The sequence below is a fragment of the Tursiops truncatus genome, chromosome 5 (genome assembly GCF_011762595.2).
Source record: "Tursiops truncatus isolate mTurTru1 chromosome 5, mTurTru1.mat.Y, whole genome shotgun sequence".
Taxonomy (NCBI): Eukaryota; Metazoa; Chordata; class Mammalia; order Artiodactyla; family Delphinidae; genus Tursiops; species Tursiops truncatus.
Genome location: NC_047038.1, coordinates 5,556,922 through 5,566,973, shown reverse-complemented (window position 1 = coordinate 5,566,973; position 10,052 = coordinate 5,556,922). Strand labels below are relative to the sequence as shown.

General features: G+C 39.9%; 1 long non-coding RNA gene across 1 annotated transcript; it reads right to left on the bottom strand.

Annotated features, from left to right (window-relative positions):
- Nucleotides 1-3,307: 3,307 nt before the first annotated feature.
- LOC141278665 (uncharacterized) lies at nt 3,308-9,289 on the bottom strand. Its single transcript, XR_012331701.1, has 3 exons — nt 9,173-9,289; nt 4,103-4,188; nt 3,308-3,367 (listed from the first exon to the last, which is right to left on the bottom strand). It is a non-coding gene; the product is annotated as an uncharacterized lncRNA (long non-coding RNA).
- Between the last annotated feature and the right edge of the window lie 763 nt (nt 9,290-10,052).

The window sequence follows — 10,052 nt, the reverse complement described above, 5'->3', positions numbered from 1 at the left end:
TAGTCTTAGGAAAGAAGGAAGGGTAGGAGAGAACCCTTTCACTGTTTACATTTTTAATATTGTATCAAGTTTATGTATTTCATTTTCACCTAAACACATTAATTATATGTATAAGGCAACATTTACTATTTAATATGCACAAGTAATCTCATCACAAATTGTTCCTTTCCAATGTCTGGAGCCACTTTTAATAACTGCACTTGTGAGTTTATACCTCCAAAACCTATAGATCTGAAATTCTGAGTAGTCTTTGAAAACTTGAAGCAATGAATGAATTGCTGATTGGATGAGCCACTTATACCCTTTAATTAGAAGATAACTATTAAAAGAAATTGGTGAATTTTTTATTGTAAGCATAACCTTTCTTCCAACCTGCCTTTCCAAACTTTATTCCATATTGAAGGGGCAAAAAAGAGAGCTAGATAGAGACTTAAAGCCATTTCTTTTATAAGGTGGGCATTGATATAAAATCAAGAACACAGTATATATATCACATGAATAATAGTTGAAAAACAATCTAAATATTCAGATCATGACCTCCTTTCACTCATTTAAAAATGGTTATATGTCAACACCAGAGCCTTAAAAGAAATTCTTATTTTTGTTCCTGAAAGAGACACTATTAAACTTAACCTTCTCATATACCTCGTAAGTTAATAAAAATAGTTTTCAGTAGTGTCATCTTCTTCATGCTATCTTGATTTGTAAAATCCCTTTTCTAGCTGCTGATAAAAATATCAATTGTCATTTCAAATTAGTTTGATATGTATCTATTTTTTTTAAATTAAAATAAAGTGTTTAGTCTTGGCATAAAATTCCAGGAGGGATAATGATACATCAGAATGACTGTGGTCAAAGGCTATGGGATAATAGTGGTATAAAAGGTAATTGGGGCTTCCCTGGTGGCGCAGCGGTTGAGAGTCCGCCTGCCGACGCAGGGGACACGGGTTCGTGCCCCGGTCCGGGAGGATCCCACATGCCGCGGAGCGGCTGGGCCCGTGAGCCATGGCTGCTGAGCCTGCGCGTCCGGAGCCTGTGCTCCACAACGGGGGAGGCCACAACAGTGAGAGGCCCGCGTACAGCAAAACAAACAAACAAACAAAAAAAAACAGTAATTGAAGAATTCATGGATGCTGTATTAGTCTGGGAGGGCTGCTGTAACAAGGTGCCTGTCACAAACTGGGGGGCTTAAACAAAAGAAATGTATTCTCACAGCTCTGGAGGCTGGATATCCTAAATCAAGGACTTGGCAGGCTTGGTTCCTTCTGTAGACCGTGAGAAAAAGATCTGTTCCATGCCCCTCTTCCTCCTGTACTTTCACATCACCTTCTCTCTATGCATGTTCCTGTGTCCAAATTCCTCTTTTTATAAGGCCAGCAGTTATATATTATTGGGGTCCACATTAATGACCTCACTTTAACTTGATTACTTCTATAAACACTCTGTCACCAGATAAGGTCCCATTTTGAGGTACTAGGGCTTAGGACTCCAACAAATAAATTTGGGGAGGATGCAATTCAACCCATAACAAATTTCTATGTTTAGTAAAAAAAAAAAAGTATTTGAAGGTATATAATAAGTAGTTTCAAATTTCTGAAGGACTGGGGTGAAAAAGAGGGACGACAGTTTTCTGGGCTGCTCTAAAAAACCAAAAACTAAAATGAATCTATGAAGTTAGGGAAATAAAATATTCAATTATATATAAGGCAATACATTCTTTGAGAGGTTGTGTAAGTGCCTATAGGAAAGGCTTTGTATCTTGCAGACAAGAACGTAAAGAATGTAACGGCTAGCTACAGACCCTGGACTCGTTTTTTCATTTCTCTCTGCCTTGACTATTACCCTTTAGTAAAATAGAGGTAATAACACCTACTTCCTATGGTTTCTCTGAAAACTAAATGAGATGATATATATTGAACATCCAGCACAGATTAGAACCTCAGGTAAGGGAGTTATTAATATCATTATTATTACTATTTGGTATTTTCTAATAATTGTAACGTATTGAGAGAGTTCTGAAGAATTAAAATTGTGGGTAGAGGGCCACTTTGCACGGATAATATTACAGGAACTCTTACACTGCTTGCAAGTTGGATTGAGGATTTTAAAGGTCACTTGTAAATTAGTATTTTATAGTTCTAGAAGGCAAATGGTAAGTTGAAAATAGATTCAGCAGCCTTGGTTATACATCTTCCCCCGTGAACACAAACTACAGTTGTTATTGTTTACTTTGGTTGTATCACTCCTAAGCTACTTAATTTCATAACTTGTAGCAATATTTTCCCCTGTCGTGTGTTTGATTAATGTTGAAAAATATCTGTACAAACACCAACATCAATTTTAATGTAATCTTCAATGTCAAATATTATCACAAAAAACAGCACTGAATATTCTACTGACGTAGCAGCTCCTTGGAACTGAATTGCCTCTAAATGCAAGTCCATTGTGGGTTTATTAAGAATAAGTACAAGTTAACCTTGTCCTCATATCATATATAGAGACTACATCGTCCATTCATTTATTGATTCCTAAGTCATCAAAATACACTTTGGTACCCTGTTATGTGCCCAGAGACTGTCCTGGCTTGAGGGATACAAAAATAACAAAAAAACGTATTCCCATCTTCAGAGAGTTTTCAGCTTACTGGTCAAAACATCTAAGGAGACATACAATTTCTGAAGTATTAGTACTGTGGTAGGTGAAGCACAGATTACCGAGGGGGTAGTTGGGATGGGCACCTGACCGCAATTCTGATGGTTAGGAAGGACTTGGCGATGGAAATGTTTCTAGGCTTAGACCCACAGGGTTAGTAGGAGTTCACAACTGAAAAGGAGGGAAAAAGAGGATGCTAGAAAAGAAAAAAGTATGTGTGAATGCTCAGGGTCAAGAAAGGTCATGTAAGGGGACGATGGGATGAACTGGGAGATTGGGACTGACATATATACACTATCATGCGTGAAACAGACAGCTAGTGGGAACCTGCTGTATAGCACAGGGAGTTCAGCTGGGTGCTCTGTGGTGACCTAGATGGGTGGGATGGTGGGGGGAGGGAGGTCCAAGAGGGAGGGGATATAGGTATACCTATAGCTGATTCACTTCATTGTACAGCAGAAACTAACACAACATTGTAAAGCAATTATACTCCAATTTAAAAAAAAAAAAGCTCACGTATTTCTATGAAAATATTGAAAACTGAAGATTGGGAATTTACAGAAACTCTTTGCTACCTGGATACTCTGTTTCTTACCTCACAACCACAAACTCTGCAGTAAACACATGACTGAAGACAAAGGGACAGCGTCACCTGGGCCAGTGTCAGATCACCGAGGTGCTTCTTACATGCAGACTCCTGGGCTCCACTGCAAACCTACCATGTTAAAAGTGAGAGCGGAGGTGGGGCGGTGTTGAGAATCTGCATTTTTAACAAGTTATTCAGGGGATCCTTATGGACCCTAAAGTTTGGGAATCACTGTTACCTATCTTCTTCCAGTCCTAAGAGGAAAAGACCCACAGCCTCCCAAGGATCACGTATTACTTCCAGAAGCCTTCAGAACAGACCAGGAGTGGTAAAAATGACACTACTCATCCCAATTATTCATTTTCACTCCCCTTCCTAATATGTCTATCTTTTGCCACGTGACTTGCGGTGGGAAAGATGTACTCCACAGTCACCTCATTTACATCTCGCTTGACCATGTAACTTACCGTGGCCAACGCAGTGTAAGTAAAAGTAATAGGTGCAACACGTGGGAAGATGCTTCAAGCGCCACTGCATGGCTCCCCCATGACAAGACTGAGATAAGGTCTTTTCTTTATTAGTCTGGATCCCCAAATGAAGAAGGTATGGGATACAGAGCCACAATTCTTCAGGGGCTCACATAGTGATGACCAGAAACAAACAGACTGCCAGGTATTTCTCCAGCAAGGATGGGTTTATTTGGGATCAGCAGAGAATTGAAATTCGGGGTCTACAGCCATGGTGAAACACATGCAAATCCGCCCCATAGGAAGGGAAGGAGAACCCTTCTGTAGAGGGGAAAAGCAAGTTGGGAGGGCAAGAGTGAACAAAGAGTCCATGGCTTTTCATTGGCTGAGTCCTTACCAAGAAAGAAGGGGAGTCTTTCTTCTTCCTGTTGGGCTCTGCTATCATCTCAGGGCATGAGAGCTCCCCCTTCTGGGCTCCCAACTCTATTAAATTGAGGTTTCCGTCGATTAATTTTTTTATAATGGACAGAGTGAGAAATAAAGTGTTATTTTTGTAAACCACTGAGATCTTGAACTTATATTTTATTAAGATAAAACAAAGAGAAAGATTTCAGATCCAAAGAGATGAAAAAAAAAATTTAATGTCTTTCCCTAAGACAAAATATGGTAAGTATGGCCACAGAAACACAAAAAGGAATTTGCAGTGCCCCTAAAGTGGTGTAGTAAGTGCACCAGGCAATACCCAACAACAGGCCAGACCCTACGTGTACGCAGTTACCTGATGGTCTCACCCCACCACGGCTCCCCAGACTATACTGTCTCAAGAACAACGATGAGACCTCGAATCTGTCTTCAGAACACTGCAAGGAGGGCTTATCTGCCCTGCTGCTCTCTTACACACTTACACACACACACACACTCACACACACACACAGTTTGGGCAAGAAAGAATACCACTGGGCAAATAGCCTTCAAATACACACTCTCTAATTTCTTCATGGCTTTTCCTGTTTGCTTTTCCAAAGTCACCTTCTCATCTTCCATGGTAACAGGACAAGACAAAATGGTTCTGTTTTAATATTCAAGGGCCGTCACTCGCAGACAATGCAGTGCTGTTCAGTGAAAGGCACCATTCAGCATACAAAAAATTTCTTGAATTCTTCCTTTCTCATCACTTATGAATTAAAGTTTCCCGGAACAATACCTCGCCAGACTCCTGATTTCCTCTTCCTGACGATATAGGTTACAAACACCAATCAGCATGAAAAATAACACGGATGGCTAAACCATCTGCTACCTACTCATGTCTTTCTATAAATCGACAAACCGGCAAGATTCTGAAATGGATGTGTAACATTAGCTTGGTGAATACCATCTGGATCTGGAGTCCTATACGTGGAAAGAAATTCCCAGAAGCCACCTTTTTCTAACTTCCGGTCTTCTAAAGTAAATAGACACATATGCAGACTTTTAAAAAGAAGGATTCTAAAAGATGCTGGAAACAAGTTGAATTAATATGCTGAAAATATATATGCAGGTATACTCTGTACCTAGGTGACAAATAAGTCACACAGAATTTTATTAAAGCAACGATCACATGCCATTTGTGCCTCACGATTTCTCTGGCATCCTTAGATAGTGTCACGGCCAATGTCTCTGATGATAAAAAGCCACTAATTCCTGCAGGTGCACTTGGTCATATACTTTGGCACTAATGCGCTTTAAAATGGTATGTGGCTACTTTCAAAGCCCCAATATTTATCAAATATGATTTTTCAAATGTGCTTAAAGTTGCTAACATAAGCTGGAGTCCCTAGCTTCCAATACTTGCTTCAAATGTAAAGAAGAGGGGCTTCCGTAGGAATATAGCTGTTCAGAAGTCACAAGGTCCTTTACTCCATGACCCAAGCCAGTTGAGTCAGAGGTAATGATAATTGAAGTCCCTCTTGTCGCCTGTCTTAGAAGGCCATGATTCTGCTGGACTGTTTATAATTAAGCCTTACCAAGTTCCCAGTGTAGTCCAGGGGTTTCTGAGGCTGTGAGTCAAAATTGGGAGCACAAGTGTGTCCTAAACTCCACCAAGACTAACTCCATGGGGACAATTCCTGGCCCAAGATAACCATTGGAAACCTGATGAATCATTTATAGATTCTTTCCCCTTCCTTTGCTAACTGCAAGAATCCAAGATATTCCAAAAGGTCTAGGAGCCATTCGCTTGGTCCTGTACTTCCTGGAATACCTCAGATGGCCCCAGCATTGTTTTTTAACCCCAGGGAACCTCCAGATTTCTAGAAATGACAGGAAAGAATACACACACATTGATTATGGGCTGGACTATGTGCCCATTAGATCAGAGTTAGAGTCAAGCAAACACTCAGATAAATCCAGCCTCCTCAAAGTTTCAGGGTACAAAAAGTCAGGCTTCATTCATCGACTGGCAGCCACTATGACAGGCACCCCCGTCTCACCAAAGGTATCATCGCTCCCATAGCGACAAGGATGCCCTCCATCTCCCAGGGATTCTTTTACTTCTCTTACACATTCTCCTTACCTAAGTTTCTTTCCTATCCCCCCTCCAAGATATATGGCCATAATAAGAATGCCATCTATACCGGTTAGGGCATTTGTTCATTAAAAAGCCATCTCTCAGCTAAATGAAGACCCAAAGATCATTAGAGGTGACAGAGCATAGAATTTTTACAATGACTACCTCCCATAAGGGCTCAAATATCACCTTAGCCATTTATGACTCTCTTGGTGTGTATTTTATACACCATTTATTTAAATCAGCTTTGAGAGAAGGTCATTCAGGTATCTGGATGTGGGTTAACTTCTAAAATGAACCATGGTTTCTTCTTCTTATTGTTCACTTAGTAAGGACAGTATAGTAGGTGGCCGAAGGCTATGACCTCACTTGAGAAAGTGCAAAAACAGCACTTTTCCTTTGTTCACATTTGCATGAATATTTTAATATTTAAGTCTCTAACCCTTTAGGAGTGAAAGGTAATTTGGTGCGTATAGTATATCTGTAGCTCATCCTTCTGACTCTCAAGAATAATACTCTAGCCCAGGTGGAGAAGAGCTGCAGCAAAAGGACGTTAGCGTCTGCAGCAGTGTTCTGTTTAAACGACTTGGATTTATAAGGCAATCTTATCAGGCTTGTTTTAGAATAAATGGCAGCTTTATGTTGAAGAACAAGAGGAAGTAGTGAAGGATGCCGCGATGCATCATAACCCTGCAGGATTTTTACAAGCTGAGATAAATACTGAGATAATGAGAACAGATTTACTTGTCAGAGGCTCTGATGTCAAAACCAGAGTTGTCTACGATTTTCAAAAAGAATGCTTTTTAATACATTCACCACACAATAGCCCGCAACAGCAAATGATGAATCTATATGTAAATTAATATCAAAAAGAAGCATGTTCCTCTGATTGTCAGGAATGCCTGTGGGTAACACGAGAGTTACTTTAAACACTGTGATATTTTTGAATGTTAACTTTTGCAAGCCCATCTCAAGTTTGCTCTCATTTTTCTGGAAATAACTGAAGGGTCATACACAGAAAGACAAAAAACAATTCATCTGAGACTCTGAGTAGATTTTTATGAAACCATCCACAAGCAGGAAACTTAGTATCACAAGGCACCAGATGAAGCTCCATCATAAAAACATCTTTGAGGAGAACTGAGAAGAATTAAATGGTTAAGATTCAGAATATAAAGAGGTTATTGTGGGATGCCCCAAGAGTGTACTTCAAAACTGTTAATGTTCAATGAATTTATTAACCTCGGAAAACAGGGGGTTGGGAGTTTAAAAGTTTGCTAATGTTATAGAATTGTTCAAAGAATTCAGGAATGAGAGGATTTTTTTTTTTTTTTTTTTGCGGTACGCGGGCCTCCCACTGTTGGGGTCTCTCCCGTTGCAGAGCACAGGCTCCGGACGCACAGGCTCAGCGGCCATGGCTCACAAGCCCAGCCGCTCAGCGGCACGCGGGAACCTCCCGGACCGGGGCGCGCACCCGTGTCCCCTGCATCGGCAGGCAGATTCCCAGCCACTGCACCACCAGGGAAGCCCATAATTCAGGAATGAGAGGATTTTAAGAGCTACCAGGGGCCATCTGATTCCTTTCTACGATGCCCTCTGCGTGAAGCCTGCAAACAGCCCTGATGGAGAATGCCTCTGCCTTAAGAGATGATGACTGAGTTTCCTAAACAAGGACAAGAGAACTATTTTAGATTCTTAAAGGGAAAGGGGGCAAGGGCACTCAGAATCATACTAGGAAAAAAAAACTTTTTAACTATTTGTTCCTTACTGATAAATGTAATTATTGGACATTGAGGAAATAATATTCCGTAAGGATTCGGAATCAAACAAAATTTCGAAGACTGTCTCAAACCGGCTTAAGAGATGAAAATTGAAGAAAAAATATAGATTGCGCCAATGTATAAACCAGTATCACAGACATATGATGAACACCATTTTTGAGTTTGATCAGCAAACTTAGTAGAATTTCATTTTAAAAATGTAAAGGGATTTCAAGCACTAGGTCCTATTATTTCCCTTAAGACCAGTACTCCCAGCTGCTCCAAATGGAGCAGCAAAGTGAAATTAACCAACTCCCTTGAAAGGCTGTAGTGGTTCAGCTTCGGGGGGGCTTGTTAATTTCCCTTCTCCAGGGGTTCTCAGTGAGGTCTCGGAGCAGAGCAGAGCAGGCGGAGTGAAAAAGAGAAATTAGCAAGCTTTCTAAAAATATTGCTTCCCCTACTTCTTTCAAGGGAATTGGTTCATTTCACTGTGCAACTCCATTCAGATCACTTCAAGTTTGAGAAAAGCTCCAATTAAAAAGAGGGAGAGGGGAAACAAAGGAAATTGGGTAGAGGAAATGGATAGAATTTAAATCAATGACCTCAATCCAAAGCATTCCCCCCAAATACTTAGAGCACTTAACCTGTAAGGATTACAAATATATATATATTTTTTAATTTGGCCAGGTAAAAAAAGTTTTCTTTTCACTTTTATTAATTTTATTCTTCCTTAGACTCTTGGTAGAACTTCTGAAATACAAATATTTTCTACTTTACCTGAATCATAGGGTTAAAGGCTGTTTATGTATGTCTGATCCATAAAACCCTCATTCCCTCTCTTCAAATCTGGATGATGTCAATATCTCTACCCATTTCCCATGTGAAATAACATCAAGTGTTTTAAAACTGAAAAAGCTAGAAGGGACTTCTCATAAACACTGTCTTGAATTATGAAAAGGGAAAAATGAGAAAACTAAATGAAAAAAATGAAAAAAAAACTGAATTAAAAAAATGAAAGAAAATAGTAGAAAAACTAAAGGGATGATAAGTGGAAGAGGCTCGAAGGGAAGAGACATATGAAAATAGTAAGTGCATGTATTATCACCTAAGGACGCGAGGTACCATATTTTTTAAGGTATTGTTTTAATAGAGGAGAACAAACCTGACTCCACGTTGGCTCTATTCCTTTAGCCGTAACCTTTGTGCTCCGTTGCCTGTGCTTAGTCATGCTGGCTCTGCACGTTTGTCTGCTCAGTCAGTAAGAGAAGGTTGCATTTATAGCCTGAAATATACATAATAGCCCTTTCTCAAAGCTCTGCCTCCCAGGCGTGACCTTCAAACCCACAACACTTTTCATTCATATACAGATTTAAAACTTTGCAGAACAGAAAATAACATTTGTTTCATGTAGGTTTACAAGAGCATCATGACCAGATCTACATGGACAGCTGTAAGAACAAAGGATTACCACCTCCGTCCCCTCGGAGGTCTGGGCGGCACCAAGAAGTCTGCAACAAACAATCACACCCCCTCCCCTTTCAGTATAATAGAAGCCTGATTTCTACCCTGGGTAAGACGGGTTTTGGGGACACTGGTCCAGCATCTTCTTAGTCTGCTGGCTTTCCGAAGGAAGTGGCTATTCCTTGCCGCGACACCTCATCGCTTGAGTTATTGGCCTGTTGTACAGTGAGCAGTACAAGCTTGGACTCAGTAACATACTGAAGGGCAGAAGTCAACACACGCAATCGATAACATCACTAAATAACAGACAAGTTTTACTAAGAAACCCTCGAATATGTAAAATCACTGAAATAATGTACTACAGCTGTTAGCCTAGTATAAATAAGTGTTCAATAATGGTATCTTAAAATTACCTATTATGTATAAATCATTTCTATTCATGCTTCTCTTTTATAAAGTATGTAAGGTCCTTCGTTAGAGAATAATCTTTTATCTTCAACACATTTGACTTCAACCAACCAATAAACAGTTAAGGATATATAAAGTCTTTTTGTAGGTACCATGGTGAAATAGAAAATGCA